The sequence below is a fragment of the Dasypus novemcinctus genome, unplaced genomic scaffold (assembly GCF_030445035.2).
Source record: "Dasypus novemcinctus isolate mDasNov1 unplaced genomic scaffold, mDasNov1.1.hap2 scaffold_98, whole genome shotgun sequence".
Lineage (NCBI taxonomy): Eukaryota > Metazoa > Chordata > Mammalia > Cingulata > Dasypodidae > Dasypus > Dasypus novemcinctus.
In genome coordinates, this window is record NW_026688629.1 from 1147238 (window position 1) to 1166418 (window position 19181).

Sequence of the window (19181 nt, forward strand, 5' to 3'; positions counted from 1 at the left end):
TCCTGTCCAAATCTGGGGCCAGGATCCAGGTATATGCTCCCCTTCCACAGCTTCCCTCTCTACCCTTGGGGCAGCTAAAGAAAAAGCAGTGGAACACCAGGTGAAGCCCCTTTTTGGGTCGGAAAGGAAATTCCACAATTCACATGCTCAGGGAACACAGGAAGCACATGAACAGGATGTGCAACTGTGGGGAATTTAAATGGAGGATTTTGTCGTTGACCCAGAAGACATAACCACCAGATGGCAGTGACAATCTATTCATCGGACATGGTGTTGACTGTTTTGTAGGATGGACCCCTACAGAAAAGCTTCCAAAGGCCACAGGTGGGAAGGAGTCCACTGAAGGGGAAGCAGGGCAAGGAGTGCCAAGGCAGCTTGGGACCATATAAACATCCCTGCTTACCTACAAATTGAGAGCCTATGTTGAGTTAGTTTCCTGGGGTATGCAAAGCCAGTTAATGCTAAATGGCTAAAAAATGTTTATTGGGCTAATTTTAAGACAATTGCAAGTGTAATTATTTGAGTTTTGCTGTGCCTCAAAGATCTCAAAATAAATTTATTTCTTCACAGGTATTTTCTCAAGAGGATTTTCTGCAAAAGTGACAGCTAGGCAAGCCAGTCATGAGAGTTTTAAAGCTACTATATCTGAAATGACTCATCAGCATTCCCAACACTGCTAAGCCCCTCCCACAAATGATTTGTCCCTGACCCTGTCCTGAGAGCTTTCAATGTGGAGGGATTCCTAGGGAAGCCTCCTCCTAGGGATGAATCCCCAAGGTCTGCTGCACAGGATGACAATCATCATAAAGTTAAACACACCATTTGGAAGGTCTTTCATTTCTTGGTAGTGTAAGGGTAAGGCCACATTGGGAAAATAGGAATAGAACTACATTAGGAAATGGGAATTGCATGTGCCTTCAGATAAATAAATAACTTAGGCTGTCTCCAAGGAGAGTGTCAGTAAATAACTTAGGACTGTCCCCAAGAAAAGGGCCAAGAAATAACATGGGACTGATCACAAGAAAGGGCTTTTAAAAAAGAAAAAAATAGATACACTATCTTCAGCTAACCACAGTGTTCTGCTTCTGTGCCTGCTTGCTTGCTAGTAACTCTCCCCCCCATCCTCAAAGGCTATAAAAACACCTCTTCCCTTAACTCAGGGCTGCTGTCTCCTCCGCATAGGATGAGACAGTCCCTGCACAGCTAATGAAGCTCTCAATTGGAACTTTATTCAAAGTCTGAGTCTGGTTAATATCACTAATCCATAACAGTAGATAGATGTTTGTTTATTAAGAGACAATTCTAGGCCAAGTAATGCCATTTATAATGGCTTCCTGATCCTTTTTTTAATGTCAACTGACTTTCTTAAAGTAAACTCCCATGGGGACTCCTAAATCAAGGCAAAGTCCCACCTGGGTCTCTTATGACCACTTTCTGTCCTGGTCTACAGACCACAACCCTGTTTCCTACTTCACGCAGTTGCCTAAATAAGACCGACTATAGGCCCTGGGGCCAGTGAGGCCAAACTAACTGTGGCTATATTTACCTACAGACACATTCACACCAATATTAATGTCTACCTATTTATATTTGTCTATGCATATTAACTTAAAAGTACAAAATAGACCCTCTCTACCACTCTGTTTACAGGTGCTTTAACACAATTGTACATGATTTTTTTTTGCATGGAAACATGACAATTTAAGACAACTCCTTTCCCCCTTCCTGTCCTTTTTATATATTCCCTAACCCTCCCATTCCTCCATAAGCTCAGGACAAATGCTGTTTTTGGTCAGCAGAATCCTGCTCATTCTCTGCCTTTCCCCACCAGCCATCCCCTGAGTGGTCACCTTCTCTGAGTCCTGTTCCTCCTGAGCCCGAGACCCACAGATACACAGCCACCCTTTCACAGCTCTGATCCTGTGGGCAGAAGATGCAGATTAATGCCACGTGGTGGTCCAGGGTCATGGCGGGCCTAGGCATCCCTGTTAGTCCTGATGATTTCAAAGTAGAAATCTTAACTACTTACAGATGCTTTTAGTTCTTGGAATGTATTTTATTTAAAGGATTTCTATGAACAGGAGAGCCAGTTAGGAGAGTTTGGTATATAAATGAAATAACAAACTGGTGTTATATTATTTATGGAAAAATAAAACAATAGAGGAATTTCTGTGACTGGATCTGCCAGGTAAGGGGCTTTGAATTTTTGTGATGTGGTGGGTTTTTTTGAGGTCCCAGGGCCAGAGATTGAACCTGGGACATTTTAAGTGAGAAATCATCACTTATCCCCTGACGTTTTTTTTTCATTTGTTTCCTTGGTGTTTCTTTTTTGTTGTGTTTTTCAGAAGGCACCAGGAACCAAACCCAGGATCTCCCATGTCAGAGACAGGCACTCAATACATGAGCCACAGTCACTCTCCTGAACTGTTTTTACTTAACAATAACTCCCTGATTCTTTTAATTGTTCATAGTAATTGGGAGAATAATAAAAGAACAATAAATCCCTTACTCTGTTAATGTCTTATTTATGCCCAGTCATTTTAGGATTTCAGTTAGGGGTCAAGAGTCAAAAGAGCTTTGAAATAATTTTTAAACAAAAAAAATCTGTGATTAAAATATTAGTTTCCTTTCCATAATAACCATTCCCAAAGATGATCATGAATTTAATTCTAGACATAGTTTGCTTATGCTGGCTTACTCAAGGATAAATAAGGTAAAAGATAGTGAATCAACAAAAGCTCCCTCAGGCTCTATTCCAATTCTACAACTGACATATGAGTCCTAGGCCCTCATTTCGGGATGGGGACACTGAGGCCATGTGAAGGAAAGGGACAGACCAAGACCCATAAACGTGAAGAGGCAAGGAAGAACCACGGTCAGCACTGGGCTCTCTTTCACATTCAGGACCCCTATTCAGGCTGACCTTTGGTGTTTTGTCTGTGGGGAATGGGGTGGGTTCCCTCTCTCTGAAGCTATGTGTGATAGTCTGAAGATGTTGCCTGCAGACCAAGGCGGGGTGCAGAGAGGAATGGGGTGACCCTGAATTTCTGAGGTCCAGACCTCAACATGTGTTCTTTACCCTTAAACATGGCTACTGCTTACTGTGGTCTCATCAGTCCTGGCCCCACTGCTCAATGTCTGGTGGCCTTGGTCAGACGCAAGGGAGGAGAAGCAGATTTCCTGTTTGCTATGCAACCAGAAAATGACTCAAATTCAGAGGGCAAGTGCTGGGGGTCTTGAATGAGAAGAGCCACTTCTCTTCTGGGCTGAGGGTTCTGGCTCCAGACAAAAATGAGGGAATCCCAGTAGAAAGCTGTGCCCTACAAAGTTAGATGGTATGTGGGGGGAAAGGGTAGATATCATTCCCAGGTTTCTGCTTTTAAAATAGTTGAATAAACTGAGAAAATTGATTCACTTGTGAAAAGTACTTGAAATCATTATGTAAACTGTGATATGATAAAATTCTTTAAGCAATTGCAATTCATTCACCAACAAGGTGACAAATCCTATCAAATAGCAGTGACATGTCCTTCACCCTGTCTAGTTGCTGAGTTTGGCATTCCTGCACAAAGGTCCTTTCACACTGACCCATCCCTTCCTTCACCAGCACTCTTCCCAACTTCTCTTCCTTCCTATATTAACTTATTTTCTTCTGAAATTAACAAAGACTTTGCATAAAGAATTCAATCAAGAAAAAAAAAAATGGAGAGAGGCAAGATGGTGACAGATTAAGTACACCTACATCATCTCTCCTAAGTAAAACAACTGAGTTCAGCAAAATCCTTCCTGACTGAGCTGTTTTGGGAACCCAAAAAGCAGGAGGCTTAAGGGCATCCATCTGCAGAGAGCATAACAAAAAGCGTGATTGTGCAAGGTCAAACCATGAGTTTCTGATGCTTCAGGCAGGAGCTCTTGGACAGCTGAGCCCCTCCCTCAGGGCAGGAGCCACAGGATTCCCTGACCCTTGCCAGTCAGTCAGCTAGAAGAGACAAATTCTGAGAGTGGGAGGGTTCTGGTGAAAGGTGGAGAGGGATCCCCTGAGTGTGGGTTCTACGGTCTGGAACCCCTTTTTTTAGCTTTCAGAAGCATACCAGCTGGCCTCTGGAGAAACCAGGAAGATGGGAGAGGTAAATCTGCTGAGGCCGTCTGATTTACCTAGCCTCCCTGGGATAGGGAAAATTGGTCTGGGAGAAGGTGGAGCCAGGCAATTAACTAGTCCTGTGCAACTCCTCTAAGGGAGGGGGACAGTAGGAAGTGCTTAATAAGCTTCCAAGAGCATATTTAGGGTTCCCAGCAAGGTGTGGGTGCTCTCTTTCAAAGAGACTGAGAGTCATTTCGATGCTGCCAGCTTGTTTCTTGATTGGTGTGATTCCACTTTCTTGATTTTCTCATTTCTGTGTGTACTTATTTTGGCAATCAATGCTGTCTCATTTCCCTCCTGCATCTTTCTAACTTCCACCTTCTGTTGTTGTCCTTACCTTCCAATTACCTTTGTTTAGTCCCCAATTTTCCTGACTTTTTAATTCTAACCGTTCTGTTTTCTATCCTTTATTACCTTTCTATTTTTATCCTTTCTTTTCTGTTTCCCTCTCTTCATCACACTGACCTGTTAATTCACACTATATTCTTTTTGATATTCAGTTTCCCATTTCCTTGTAGGTGCACCACTTTTTTATTCCTGTATTTCTACACAGTTACATTAGTTTAATATTCAATCTCTTAGGTCTTATATGATTCTTCTGCGAACATTTACTATCAATATTACTATTAAATCTTTTTTTTAACTTCTTTTGCTTCCCCTGGATGTAAACTTTTTCATTCAAGGGAACTTAGACAACAACAAGGAAATAGAATAAGAAGAACAAAGTGTAAAATAGAAAACTTAATACACCCACAAAAACAGCAACTAAATAAAACCTGAGACTACATGGAGGACATAACCAAGTGAAGAAACCCATCAAGATAAAATGATGAGCAGAGAGCCACAAAAAATTACAAAACATACCAATAATCAGGAAGACATGGCCCACACCAATGAAAAAAACTTAAAACCAGAAAGAGAAGCAGAACTTTGAACAACTAAACAAAGATGTCCAAACTAATATCATGGCTCATTATAATGAAGTGAAAGAAGAGATTAAGGATATTAAGAAAACACTTGCAGAGCCTACTAAAGATATTGTAAACATATGGAAAAAGATAACAGAATTGTTGGTAATGAATGGCACAATTCAAGAAATAAAAAATAAATAAATAAAAAACACTCTAAGCAAATAACACCAGAATTGAATAGGCAGAGGTAAGAATCATTGAGGTGGAAAACATTAAATCTGAAATCAAAGAAAGAGTAGAATTATTAGATAAGAATTTAGAAGAAATCCAATAGAGACTTAGGGATCTGAATGACAACACAAAATGCACAAATATCCCAGAAGGAGAAGATAAGGGAAAGGGGACAGAAGGTTTTTTGGAGGAAATAATGGCTGAAAAATTCCCAAACTTACTGAGGGAGATGGATGGTACATGCCCAGGAATCACAGCACAACCCAAACAGTATAAATCCCAAAGACCTAATACAAAACATATCTGAGAAATTATCTGATGCTCAAGACAAAGAGAAAATATTGAAAGCAGCAAGAGAAAAGAGAACCATCGAACACAAGGGAGGCTCAATAAGATTAAGTGCTGATTTCTCATCTGAAACCATGGATGGAAGAAGACAGTAGTATGACATAGTCAACATACTAAAAGAAAAAATTTTCCAGCCAAGAATACTCTATTGAGTAGAACTGGCATTCAAAATTGATGGAGAGCTCAAAATATTCACAGATAAACAGAAACTAACAGAGTATGCCAATAATGAATGTGCTCTTCAAGAAATACTAAGGGGAATTCTGTAGCTTGAAAGAAAAAAACTGAAGTCGGAGTTGGAGGACAGTTTAAGACGAACATAAAAGACAAAAAAGAAATAAAAACAACATATGACACACACAACTTCAAAGAAAATATGGCTAATGTAAGTAATTTCTTGTGAGTAATAACACTGAATGTTAATGGATTAAACTCACCTGTCAAGAGACACAGATTGGCAGAATGGATAAGGAAATGTGACCCATCTATATGCTGTCTATATGAAATTCACCATAGACCCAGTGATTCAAGAAGGTTGAAAGTGAATAGCTGAAAAATAATATTACAAGCAACTAATAACCAAAAAAGGCAAAAGTAACTATACTAATATCAGACAAAACAGACTTTAAAAACAAAACTATTGTGAGAGACAAAAATGGGCACTACATATTACTAAAAGTGGTAATCTATCAAGAAAGAACAATCATAAATATTTATGCACCTAATCAGAGTGCCTCAAAATACATGAGGCAAACACTGGATAAACTAAATGGAGGAATAGATGACTCCACAATCATTGTGGGAGACTTTAATATACCATTATCATCACTAGACAGAACATCTTGACAGAGAATCAATAAAGAAACAAAGATTTGAATAATTTATTAGAGGATCTGAACCTAATAGACATATGCAGAACACTACAACAAAATACAGCATAAATACATTCTTCTCAAGTGCATATGGATCATTCTCCCAGATAGAACACAGGCTAGGCCACAGAGAAAGTCTCAATGAATTCAGAAAGATTGGAAACATACAAAATAATTTCTCTGACCACAGTGGGATGAAACTGAAAGTCTGCAAGGGCTGGAGAATCAGATTAGGCACAAGGATATGGAAGTCAAGCAACACACTCTTAGACAAACAGTGGGCCCAGGAGGAAATCTCAAAAGAAATCAGCAACTACTTTGAAATAAGAGAAAATGATAACACAACATATTAAAACTTATGGGATGCAGCAAACGCTGTACTGAGAGGGAAATTCTTAGCCATAAATTCATATATCATAAGAGAAAATAGCTAAAATCAAACAAATAACTGCACATTTAGAGGAATTGTTGAAAGAATAAATAACCCCAAAGGAAGAAGGAATAAATAACAAAGATCAGAGCAGAACTAAATGAAAAAGAAAATAAGAAAGCACTAGAAAAAATAAACAGAACAAAGAGTTAGTTCTTTGAAAATAACAATAAAATTGACAAACCCTTAGCTTTTTCCTGTGTTTTTTTTTTAACACAGAAAAAGGACCAAAGATGTGATTAGACAAAATAAGAAATGAGAAAGGGGATATTACCACTGAACCTACAGAAATAAAAGGAATCATAGGAGAATATTTTGAAAAACTATATACCAACAAGAACACATAAGCAGTTGACATTCACAAAGGAAGAAACTGATGATCTCAACAAACCAATCACAAGTAAAGAGAAAAAACCTGTCATTAAATCCACCCAAATATGGAGAGCCCTGGGTCAGACAGCCTCGCAGGTGACTTCCACCAAACACCTGGAAGGAACTACCTCCAATTCTGCTTAAACTCTTACAAAAAATTGAAATAAAAGAAACATTGTGTAACTCATTCTAGGATGTCAACATTACCATAATACCAAAGGCAAACAAAGACACCACAAGAAAGGAAATTAACAGACCAAACTCTCAAATGAACCTATATACTAAAATCCTTAACAAAATACTTGCTAATTGTATTCAGCAACACATCAAATGAATTATCCACCATGACAAAGTGGATTTCATTCCTAGTATGCAATGAAATCTAAACATAAGAAAATTAATCAGAGTAATACACCATATAATCAGGTCAAATAAAAATCACATGATCATATCTATAGATGTAGAAAAAAGCATTTGACAAACTACCCACCCTTTCCCAATAAAAATACTGCAAAAGATAAGAATAGAAGGAAACTTTCTGAACAGGATAAAGGATATATATGAAAAACACACATCTAACATCATATACATGCTGAAATTATAAAATCTTTCCCTCTAAGATTAGGAACAAGACAAGAATACCAATTATCACCTCTCCCATTTAAAATTGTGTTAGAAGTACCTTGTCGGGCATGAGGGAAGAAACAGATATAAAAAGTATCCAAATTGGAAAGGAAGAGGTAAAATTTCACTCTTTGCAGATGACATGATTCTCTACATAGAAAGCCATGAGAAATCTAAAACAAAGCTTCTAGAACTTATAAATGTGTTCAGTAAAGTCACAGGGTATAATATCAAATGTGTAAAAATCAGTAGGATTTCTCCACACCAATATTAAACAATCTGAGGAGGAAATCAAGAAAAAAATACCATTGCAATACCAATTAAAAAATCAAATACCTAGGAATAAATTTAAACATGTAAAGGACTTATATTAGAGAAAACTACACAACATTGTTAAAGGAAATCAAAGAACACATAAATAAAAGGAAGAATACTCCTTGTTAATGAATAGGAAGAATAAACATCATTAGGATGACTATCCTATCCAAACTCATCTACACAGTTAATGCAAAGCCAATGAAAATCAACACAGCATTTTTTAATGAACTGGAATGTCTAACTATGAAATTTATTTAGAGGGGAAAGTGGCCCCAAACAGTCAAAGACATTTGAAAACGAAAAATTAAATGTGAGGAACAATATTACCTGATGTTAAATCATACAATAAAGCTACAGTGGTCAAAACAACATCGTATTGGCAGAAGGATAGACACACTGACCAATGAAACTGAATTGAGAGTTCAGACACACATCCTCATATATAGAGTCATCTGATATTCAAGAAAGTACAAAGCCCACTAAACTGGGAAGAATGGCCTCTTAAACAAATGGTCCTTGGAGAACTGGATATCCATATGCAAAAGAAGGAGAGGATTACCAACTCATGCCTTATACAAAAAGCAACTCAAATAAATGAGAGATCTAAATATAAGAGCCAAGACCATAAAGACCTTGGAAGACAATGTAGGGAAGCATCTACAGGAACTTGTAATAGGAAATTGCTACATGAACTTCACACCCAAAACACAAAAGCAAAAGAAAAAATAGATAAATGGGACCTCCTCAAAATTAAAGCATTTTGCACCTCAAAGGAGATTATCAAGAAAGTAAAAAGACAGCTTACCCAATGGAAGAAAATATTTAGTAACCATATATCTGATAGGATCCTAATATCCAACATATATAAAAAATCCTATTTCTCAAAAATAAAAAGACAAACAACCCATTCAAAATGTGGGCAAGAGATTTGAGCAGATGTTTCTCCAAAGAAGAAATACAAATGGATAAAAGACACATGAAAAGATGCTCAACATCACTACCTATTAGGGAAATACATAGCAAAGCTACAATGAGATACCATCTTACCAATTAGACTTGAGGCTATTAAAGAAATAGAGTAGTGCAAGTGTTGGAGAGGATGCAGATGAATGGGAACCCTTATCCACCGTTGGTGGAAATGTAGAAGAATCCAGCCTTTCTGGATGACAGTTTGGCAGTTCCTCAAAAACTAGCTATAGATTTGCCATATGACCAGCAATTTTACTGCGGGGTATATCCCCAGAAGAACTGAAAACCAGGACATGAACTGATAGATGCACACCAATGTTCATAGCGGCATTATTCACTTTTGCCAAAAGTTGGAATCAACCCAAATGCCCATCAAAAGATGAATGGATAAACAAAATGTAGTATATACATACAACAGAATACTACTCATCTGTAAGAAAGAATACAGTACTAACACATGGGATAACATGGATGAACCTTGAGGACCTTACGTTGAGTAAGTAACCCAAACATTGAAGGACAAATACTACATATCTTCTCTGACATGAATTAAGCAAATCAGACTGTTTCGGAGAGCTAGAGACTGGATGATATGCTTATAGGAAATGTGTGTGTGTGTGTGTGTGTGTGTGTGAGCTGATGTCTACATGAGAGAAATCTATGATAAAATGTGGGTAAGTTTTTGTGGCGTGAAGGGATAAGATGAGGGCATAGGTATACTATTGGGTGGGGTTTTGAAGGTTTGGGGGGTTAGGATTGGGAGGGTGGGTTAGCTGGCCCATGTAGTTGAGGACAAGGGTTGGGGGAGGGGGAGAACATGGGAGATTGTCAGGTATGTGATTAAAACTACATGTTGAGAAAACTCTTTAGAAAATATATTAAGGAAAGCATACTTGTTTAAGGTGTTTGATGGGGAACATTTGGCACAGGATGTACCTGGGACAGACTTCTAGGGAGTGTGTGAGGGTTCATCTTGTCATATTGTGTTTTGTTAGTGGGTGGAGATACTTACAATGAGTGGGAAGGTATTGTACGCCCATCCTGGGGAGGCCTGATGTTCTCAAACAGAGGAGAAGGTGTCTCTCAAGACCATGGGTGGTTCCCAAAGGGGGAGGATAGACTAGAGTGTCAAGCCCTCAGTATTGTTGTAAGTATCTATGAATCTTGTCCTCCAAGCAGTGAAGTTTGGTTGTCGCTGTGGGCCCTGAGGGGAGTGGGAGAGAGGAATAGAATAGATGGAAGTGGGGTTTACTGGAGGACAATGGAAGTGTTCCACAAGATCTTACAAAAATGGATGTAAGCCCTGTTAAATTTCACCAAAAATATATAAAAGTGAATAGTCAAAAATGTAAAACATAATGTAAACTATACAGTAACCAAAAAGTATACAGTCTAAAATATAAGCCATAATGTTAGCCATAACGAAATCATGGTTAATAGTTATATTTTAAAATCTGTACATCAGCTGTAGCAAACGCAACATGCACATGTAAAAAGATCATTGCTGAGGAAGGGGGAAAAGGGTTTGATATTGGGTATACGGGGGTTGCCTAATTGTATATGTGATTTTATTGTGATCTAAAACTTTAGAAGTTAAAACTAAAATTTTTTAAAATGATGTAGATACTGCAGAAGGAATGGAAGAGATTGCCTTGCCACTGTACTTGCAGGGCAACACCTATTACAATGATGAAACACAGAACATCAGGAACAAAGTTTTATGATATTTTTCATTTTTTAATACCCCAATTTATTTCTTTATTTTAGTTTTTCTAAATTATTATATATTCTATGTCTAATCTATAAGCATGTCAATACTGTTTCATTATCCTTCTAATTGGATTTGGCAATATATTAGACTTAATTTTTGAAGAAGTTTTGGATTACAGAGAGGATCCACTATGACAGGGGAAGAGTACTGGTGAGGGGTGTCATTGAAAGGGAATATATGGGTGGGAGGGAGTTCTCCAGGGTATGCATATAGGATATATAGATATGTTCAGATGTTCATTGGATATTGTCATAGTGAGTAGAGTTACACATGACAACTGAGGGAGTGCTGAGTTCCCATCCTGGGGAGCTCTGTTGCATCCCCCAGTGGAAGAGCATAATCCCCCAGGTGCAAGGGAAAAGACCCATGAAGAAGAATGGCCCAATGATGGGCCCTTTGTACTGATGACTATGCTTATGAGCTTCTGTGCTTGATATTTAAACTAGGCCATGAGCTGCAGGGTGCCTAAGAGTTACCTCCTCAGAGCCTCCATGTTGCTCAAATGTGGCCACTCTCTAAGCCAAACTCAGCATGTAAATGCACTGCCTTCTCCCCAGCGTGGGACATGACACCCGGGGATGAGCCTACCTAGTGCTGATGGATTGCTACCAATCACCTGCTGGTGATGCAACTAGAAAAAGACCTTAAATCAAAGGGGGAAGTGGTAAAGACAAATTAATTTATATGGCTAAGAGATTTCAAAATGAGTTGGAAGGTCATCAGAGGGGTCGCACTAATGCACATCTCAGTAGGATCTGAAAGACAGCCAAAGTAGATACAACCCCACATACTGGTGCTCCTGAGGGCTACAGAGACACACAGGTCCTATAGTCATGACAGATGACTGTGGAATTCATTGCCTTGCAGTGGGCCTTACTTTGGAATTTGTGCTCCTGACTGTGATGGAGTTGGACTCAGATGTGACCTCTCTACACATGCCTCTTCTGTCATTTTTACTGAACCTGTGACTGATGCTGCAGTTTGTGTATGCTCAGAAGACTGGAATCTCTGGATGGTCCATGTGTCATCTGGGCCCTGAATCTCGACAGAGTTGGAAAACCTACTCTGTGTTTCCTTGGACTTACCCAGATCAGCTGATGGGGAAGTATAATGGTCAACCACCACACCAGGCAACCAAGAATGTGTACAACTGCAAGCAGGAGAATTGCATCCATCAGTCATGTGGAATCTAAGTCCCCACTTGATTCTAGAGGTGGAGTGTACATCTCCATCCCAAGTTACACAGGATGGAGGAATATATTACAGATTTTAGTGGGCTTGCTGGTATTCTACTATAGAACTACTGTGACTCTAGCAATGGAAGAAAATTATGTCACTGATGTGGAGATTGTGGGCATGGAAGCTACTGAGGGCAGGGGGAGGGAGTAAGAGGTGTGATATGGGGCTTTTTGGGGACATGGAGTTATCCTGAATGATATTGCAGGGACATAACCCACTAGGTGGACTGGGGTAGTGTAATCCACACCATAAACTATAATTCAGCTGTGTAGCAGTGTTCCAAAATGTATTCAGCAAATACAATGAATGCACCACACTAATTAAAGAAGTTGTTGATGAAGGAAAAGTGGGGGATGAGGGGGTGGGCCATATGGGAACCCCCCATATTTTTTAATGTAACATTTTGTGTAATCTATGTATCTTTAAAATATTTATATATATATAAAATATATATTAGAGGAACCAGCAAGATGGCGGCAGAGTAAGGAGCTCCTAGAATCAGCTCCTGCTACGGGGCAGTTAGTAAACAGAAAGAGCTCTCTGGAGCTAGCTGAAGCACCTCTTTGGGTGCTCCAGGAAGCCAGAAGAGCATCCTGCAATGTCCTTGAAGGAGTAGAAGATTCATCTGAAGATGAATCTTCAGAGAAGACTCATAATTAGAGTACTCCATGCCACAGAGGTCGGTGCTTATCATCCACTGAAGGCACAAGCCACCTTGGGAGCTGTTCCATGGCTGGAACTGAAAGCTCCACTTCCCCAAAATGGGGGAGGAAGAGTCAGTTGGGCACGAATTTCAGCTACTGATGAGTAAATTCAGTGTGCTATGATATAATCCTGAGAACAGCTAAAGTTTGAGACTGTCCAAGTCAGAAAGAGGTGGGGAGCCACCAACTTAACTCTGCACCTGGCATGAGGGGAAGCAGGGTAGACTGAGGATCCCAGTGCTGGTGGGGACCGGCTTCTTCCAACCCAGATCATATTACAGCTCAAGCCTAGGCCCCAGTGCCTTATTCAGCAGGGAGGAAGCTGCAGAGACCTGCATCAGCCTCTCTGGGAAATTACCAGCTAAGCCGTGGAGGCTGGTGACTATCCTCCTCTGGCTGCAGGATCCACCCCAGAAGCTATTCTGTGGCTGGAATTGGAAGCTCCATTTCCCAGAAATGGGGAAGTAGGAGACAGTTGGCTGCCAGTTTGGGCTGCTGATTGGTAGACTCAGCTGGCTAAGATATAACCCTGGGAAAAGCTGGGGTGTGAACCAGCCCAAGTCAAAAAGAGTCCAGTAGCCATCATTCTGACTTCACCTACAGCCTGAGGGGAAGCCAGGCTGACTGAAATTCTCAGTGTTGGCAGGAACCAGTTTCTTTCATGCAGATCAGCCTGCAGCCCACCTAGGCTTTCAGCCCTGCCTCTGGCAGGGAGAAGCCTGAGGAGCCCTGCACCAGCCTATACAGGTAACTGCAGGCAACTTTGGCTGTAAAAGACTGAAAACTCAGAAGTCTACCAGGGCAACTGTAGTCATCTTTGACCTGCACTGCATAGATTGCTGCCCACACCTGCAGCTCCATCCCTGTCCCAGGCAGGGGAGAAAAAGTTATGAAGCTTCATCAGTCTCTCTGGGCAACTACAGTCTAGGCCTGCACTTGGGTTATTCTACATAGCTGTGACTCTGTCCCTACCCCTGGCAAAGGGGAAAGTTGGAAGAAGCTTCATTGGCCCCTGGCACAATGAGGGCAGCTTGAGCCTCCATAGCTTACAGCACCAACTACATGCTTGGTTCCTTCTGCTCAACCAGCAAGGGAGAAATGATAGGAAGCCCTAAACTAAAGAGAAAAACTGCACCCAGAATAAATTCTCTAGTAAGCCAGATGCCAAGACACCAACAAAAATAGTACAATCCACACCAAGAAATAGGAAGCTATGACCCAGTTAAAGGAACAAGATAAGCCTACAGATGACATAAAGGAGTTGAGACAACTAATTACAGATGTTCAAAGAGATCTTCTTAATAAATTCAATGAGATGGCCAAAGAAATTAAGGATATTAAGAAGACACTGGAGGTGTTTTTGGGACTTTGAGTTGTCCTGGGTGATGCTGCAGGGACAGTTACTGGACATTGTATGTCTTCCCATGGCCCACTGGATTGAACGTGTGAGAGTGTGGGCTATAATGTGTACCATTGACCATGAGGTGCAGTGGTGCTCAGAGATGTGTTCAACAAATGCAATGAATGTCTCATGATGATGGAGGAGGTTGTTGCTATGGGGGGAGGGGGAGGGAGGGAGTGGGGGGTATATGGGGACCTCATATTTTTTTAATGTAATATTAAAATATAAAAATAAAGACAAAAAATAAAAAATAAAAAAAGAAGACACTGGATGAGCACGAAGAAGAATTTGAAAACATACATAAAAAATAGCAGATCTTACGGGAATGAAAGGTGCAATCAATGAAATTTTAAAAACATTGGAATCATATAAGAGCAGATTTGAGGAGGCAGAAGAAAGGATTGGTGAACTTGAAGAAATGGCCTCTGAAAGTGAACATATAAAAGAACAGATGAAGAAAAGAATGCAAAAAAATTGAACAAGGTCTTGGGGAAAGAAATGACAGCAAAAGCATGCAAACATAAAAGTCAGGGGTGTCCCAGAAGGAGAAATGAAGGGAAAAGGGGCAGAAGAAATATTTGAAGAAAAAATGGTAGATAATTTCCCAACCTTATTGAAGGACAGATCCCTGTCCAAGAAGCACAATGTACTTCCATCCAAAAAATATCCAAATAGACCAACTCCGAGACACATATTCATCAAAATGTCAAGGGCCTAAGACAGAGAATTCTGAGAGCAACAAGAGAAAAGAAATACATAACATATAAGAGAAATTCAATAAGAGTATATGCTGATTTCTCACCAGAAATCATGGAGGCAAGAAGACAGTGGTCTGATATATTTAAGATACTACAAGAGAAAAACTTCCTGCCAAGAATCTTATATCCAGCAAGTCTGTCATTCAAAAATGAGGGTGAGATTAGAATATTCACAGATGAACAGAAACTGAGAGAATTTCTAAGCAAGAGACCAGATTTTTCAGAAATACTAAAGGGTGTGCTAGAGCCAAAAAAGAAAAGACAGGAGAGAGGGGCCTGGAAGAAAGTCTAGAAATGAAGATTATATCAATAAAAGTAACTAATAGTGTCAAAAGAGTGGGGAAAATACAATATAACAGATAAAACTCAATAGTCAGGAATAAACCTAACCAATGTTGCAAAGCACTTGTATTCAGAAAACTGCAACTCAGTGTTAAAACAATTCAAAAATGGCCTAAATAACTGGGAGAACATTCCATGCTCATGGATTGGAAGACTAAATATCATCAAGATGTCAATTCTACTCAAGTTGATATATAGACTTAATGCAATCCTAATAAAAATTCCACCAGCATTAAAGAAAAAATTGAAAACACAATCGTTAAATTTACTTGGGATGGTAAGGAGTCCTGAATACCCAGAAACATCATAAAAAGGAAAAGCAAGCCCTCATCTCCAGACTTTAAATCATAATACCTACATATAGTGGTAAAAATAGCATGGTTCTAGCCTAAAGACAGACACAATAGACCAATGGAATCAAATTTATGGTTCAGAAACAGACTCACATATATGTTCAAGTGATTTTTTACTAGCCTGTCAAAGTCACACAGCTTGGACAGAACAATCCACTCAACAAATGGCACTGAAAATATTGGACATCCATAGCTGACAATAGGAAAGAGGACTCCTATCTCACACCTTATCCAAAAATTAACTCAAAATATATCACAAACTGAAAATAAAAGCAAGCACCATAAAATGTATAGAAGACATTTTAGGAAAATATCTTCAATACCTGGTGGTGGGTGGTGGATTCTTAGAAGAGATAAGAGAAGGACTGAGTGGACTACTGATGTTTAATGTATGTAGAATTTTTAATTAGCTTTACTGTAAAGGTACGGAAATGTATAGAGTGGATGGTAACACACAGTGAGTAACAGCTAGTTTATAAATGGAGATGTGGCTGAAAATGGTAGTCTAGTTCTGAAAATGCCAATTGACAGAATGCTAGGAAATAATCTAGCAACTGAGTAGCATAGTAAACTAAGAGGTGGGTGAGAATTGTGATTGATGATACAGATGCAAGAGTGTCCTTTGTTAGGTAAAACAAATGTAGATCACTACTGCTGGGTGTTGGGAATATGGAGAAGGATGGGAAAAACACAGCTGGAGTGACCTATGGACTGTGGTTAGTAGTAATAATATAATATTCTTGCATCTGTGTGAAAGATGTACTGTGTTGGTACTGAGGCAGTACAGAAAAAGTGAGCCAAATGTACACTATGGACATGGTAAAAATCAGTTGATATTACTTCATCTGTAGCAAATGACACACACCACATTGTGGTGTGTTGATGGAGGGTGTTGTTTGGGAATTCTGCACATATGCATGATTTTTTATAAGGTTACAACTTCTGTCATAGAAAATATTTAAAAAATAATGAGGTGGGTTGGGGAAGACACAACAAATGTAACATAAGGACTATGATTAATAGTAAGATTTTGACAATATTCTTTCATAATTTGTAACAAATGTCTCATGACAGTGCAAGGTGTTGGTGGAGGGTTGATGTATGGGACCCCTGTATGATATTATGCAGGTTTGCTTTGTAAGTTCACAACAACTTATACTATACACTTAATTGTTTATGTATGCTCATATATGAATGATGTAAAGATAATAATTGGATTGGTTAGGGGAAAATTGTTTAGTAGTAATATTTTGACAATACTTTTTATTAGTTAAAAAGTTTTAAAAATAATATGTTATTGGTGGTAGGGTGAGATATTATATATGTTTATTTGATGTTATATATGTTTTGTAAGTTTACAACTACTATACACTTACTGTTTATGTATGTTTATGTATGAGTGATATAGTTCAATGAATTTAAAAATACATTAGAGACAATAAATGCAGATTTTCAATGTTCAATGACAGAATTAGTGATTTCAAAGACAGAACACCTGAACTGGAAAAGACAGGAGAGTAATAGAGAAGACAGTGGAAAAAGTGAAACAAGTGTTCAAGAAATCAAAAAACAATGCAAAGTACACAAATTTACACTATTGGTTTCCCAGAAGAAGAGAATGGAAAAGGGGTAGAAAGAATATTTGAGGGAATAGCAAATGGAAACTTCCCAACCCTTATGAAGATATAAATATCAAAATCCAAGAAGGACAATGCACCAGAAGTAGAGTAAATCCAAATAGACCTACTCTGAGACACCTGCTATTCAGAATGACAAACATAAGAGATAAAAAGAATTCTGAAAGCAGCAAAAGAAAAGCATCACATGCAATAGAACCTCAGTAAGATTAAGTGCTGTCCTCACATCTGAAACCATGAAGAAGAGAAGAAAGTGGTATGAAGTACTTAATGTACTTAAAAAGAAAAACCCATCAGCCAAGAATTTTGTATCTGGTAAAACTGAACTTCAAAAATGAGGGTGAGTCCAAAGTTTTCACAGGAAAAAAAAAAGGAACACTAATAGAATGTTACCAAAAGACTTACAAGAGATACAAAAGGGACTACTGCATCCTGAAAGGGAAAAAAAGAGAGAGACTTGGAGAATAGTGTTGAAATGAAGATTATTACAAAGGGTGAAATAAATGGTTAAAAGACAGAAAATAGTATGATATTGTTGTAGAATTTGAGAGAGGTTCAATTATTTGTGTATAGAGAGGCCAAGACTCAGGAATGATTTTGAGAAGGAAAAATGGTTTATTGATGGTGGTCGGACTCAGGAGCTTTCTGTTTCAATCCTGAGCCCTGAACAAGATTTTTGAATCCCTTTTATATGGAGGAAACATTAAATGGTCCCTTTGTTTCAGTTCTCAATAGGCTTGAATTAGCATATATATCTTCCACATCCTAGGTTAGGTTTTAGCATGGACTTCATACATTCTAGATAAGCTTTTAGCATATTTGGTTTACATTTCCCCTTAATACTTAAAGTTTATAGACCTTGCATTGTTAAACTGTTTCCTGGGACTGGAGATGTTGCCATTGTCACCAAGGGCAGGACTGCAGCCTCTTACCATTTCACACCCACAAGTCAGACAGTTTAAGTTATCTCTGAAAAGACAAAGAGCCTCCCACCCATAGCCCATGTCATAGAGACCTTCCTGAGGTAGCACAGCCGTCCCCTTTGCTAGCCCATGGAAATGTCCACAGCTAGTGATTGCTAAATCCTCTCAAATAAGGTCCCTCCCCTCTACCCCCATGAGATGATCTCAAATTGGGGTTTATGGCAAAAAGAACACAAAGGGAAGATTTTTCTTTCCTGAGGCTTTATCAGCAGTCTTTCTAACCAATAGGCCTTAAAAGCAATCAGCATTATGATCAGAGTCTACCTGATGAAACTCTATGCATACAAGGGCCTGGCTAAGTGGGGTTCCCCCAACCCACCTACCAGCAGCCACAGCATCACCTGGGAATTTGTTAGAAAGGCAAATTCTCAGACCCAGATCCAGACCTGCTGAATCAGAAACTCCAGGGATAGGGCAGGCTGTTTTAGTTAACAGTTGTCCAGGAGACTCTGATTCAAGGTCAATCTTGAGACCCTGTGGCTGAGAGTCCAGGCACTAGACCAGCCCCTGTATTTTACAAAAACAAAACTGAATTGCAGAGAGGATAAGGGACATCTCCAAATTTTCAAAGTTGTCCAATGGCTGAGGCAAGAATGGAATGGAAAATTGCCTCTTCCCTGAATTCCACGACAGAGTAAAACCTATGCAAAGCTTCAGGCAACTGAACAACTCTATGAACTAAAAATGCAAATCAGAAGCCTTGGAGTTCACTTCTGTCAAGCCAATGAACAGTGACATCCATAGGTGAGTAAAAATGCCCATACTCAAAGTTCTTC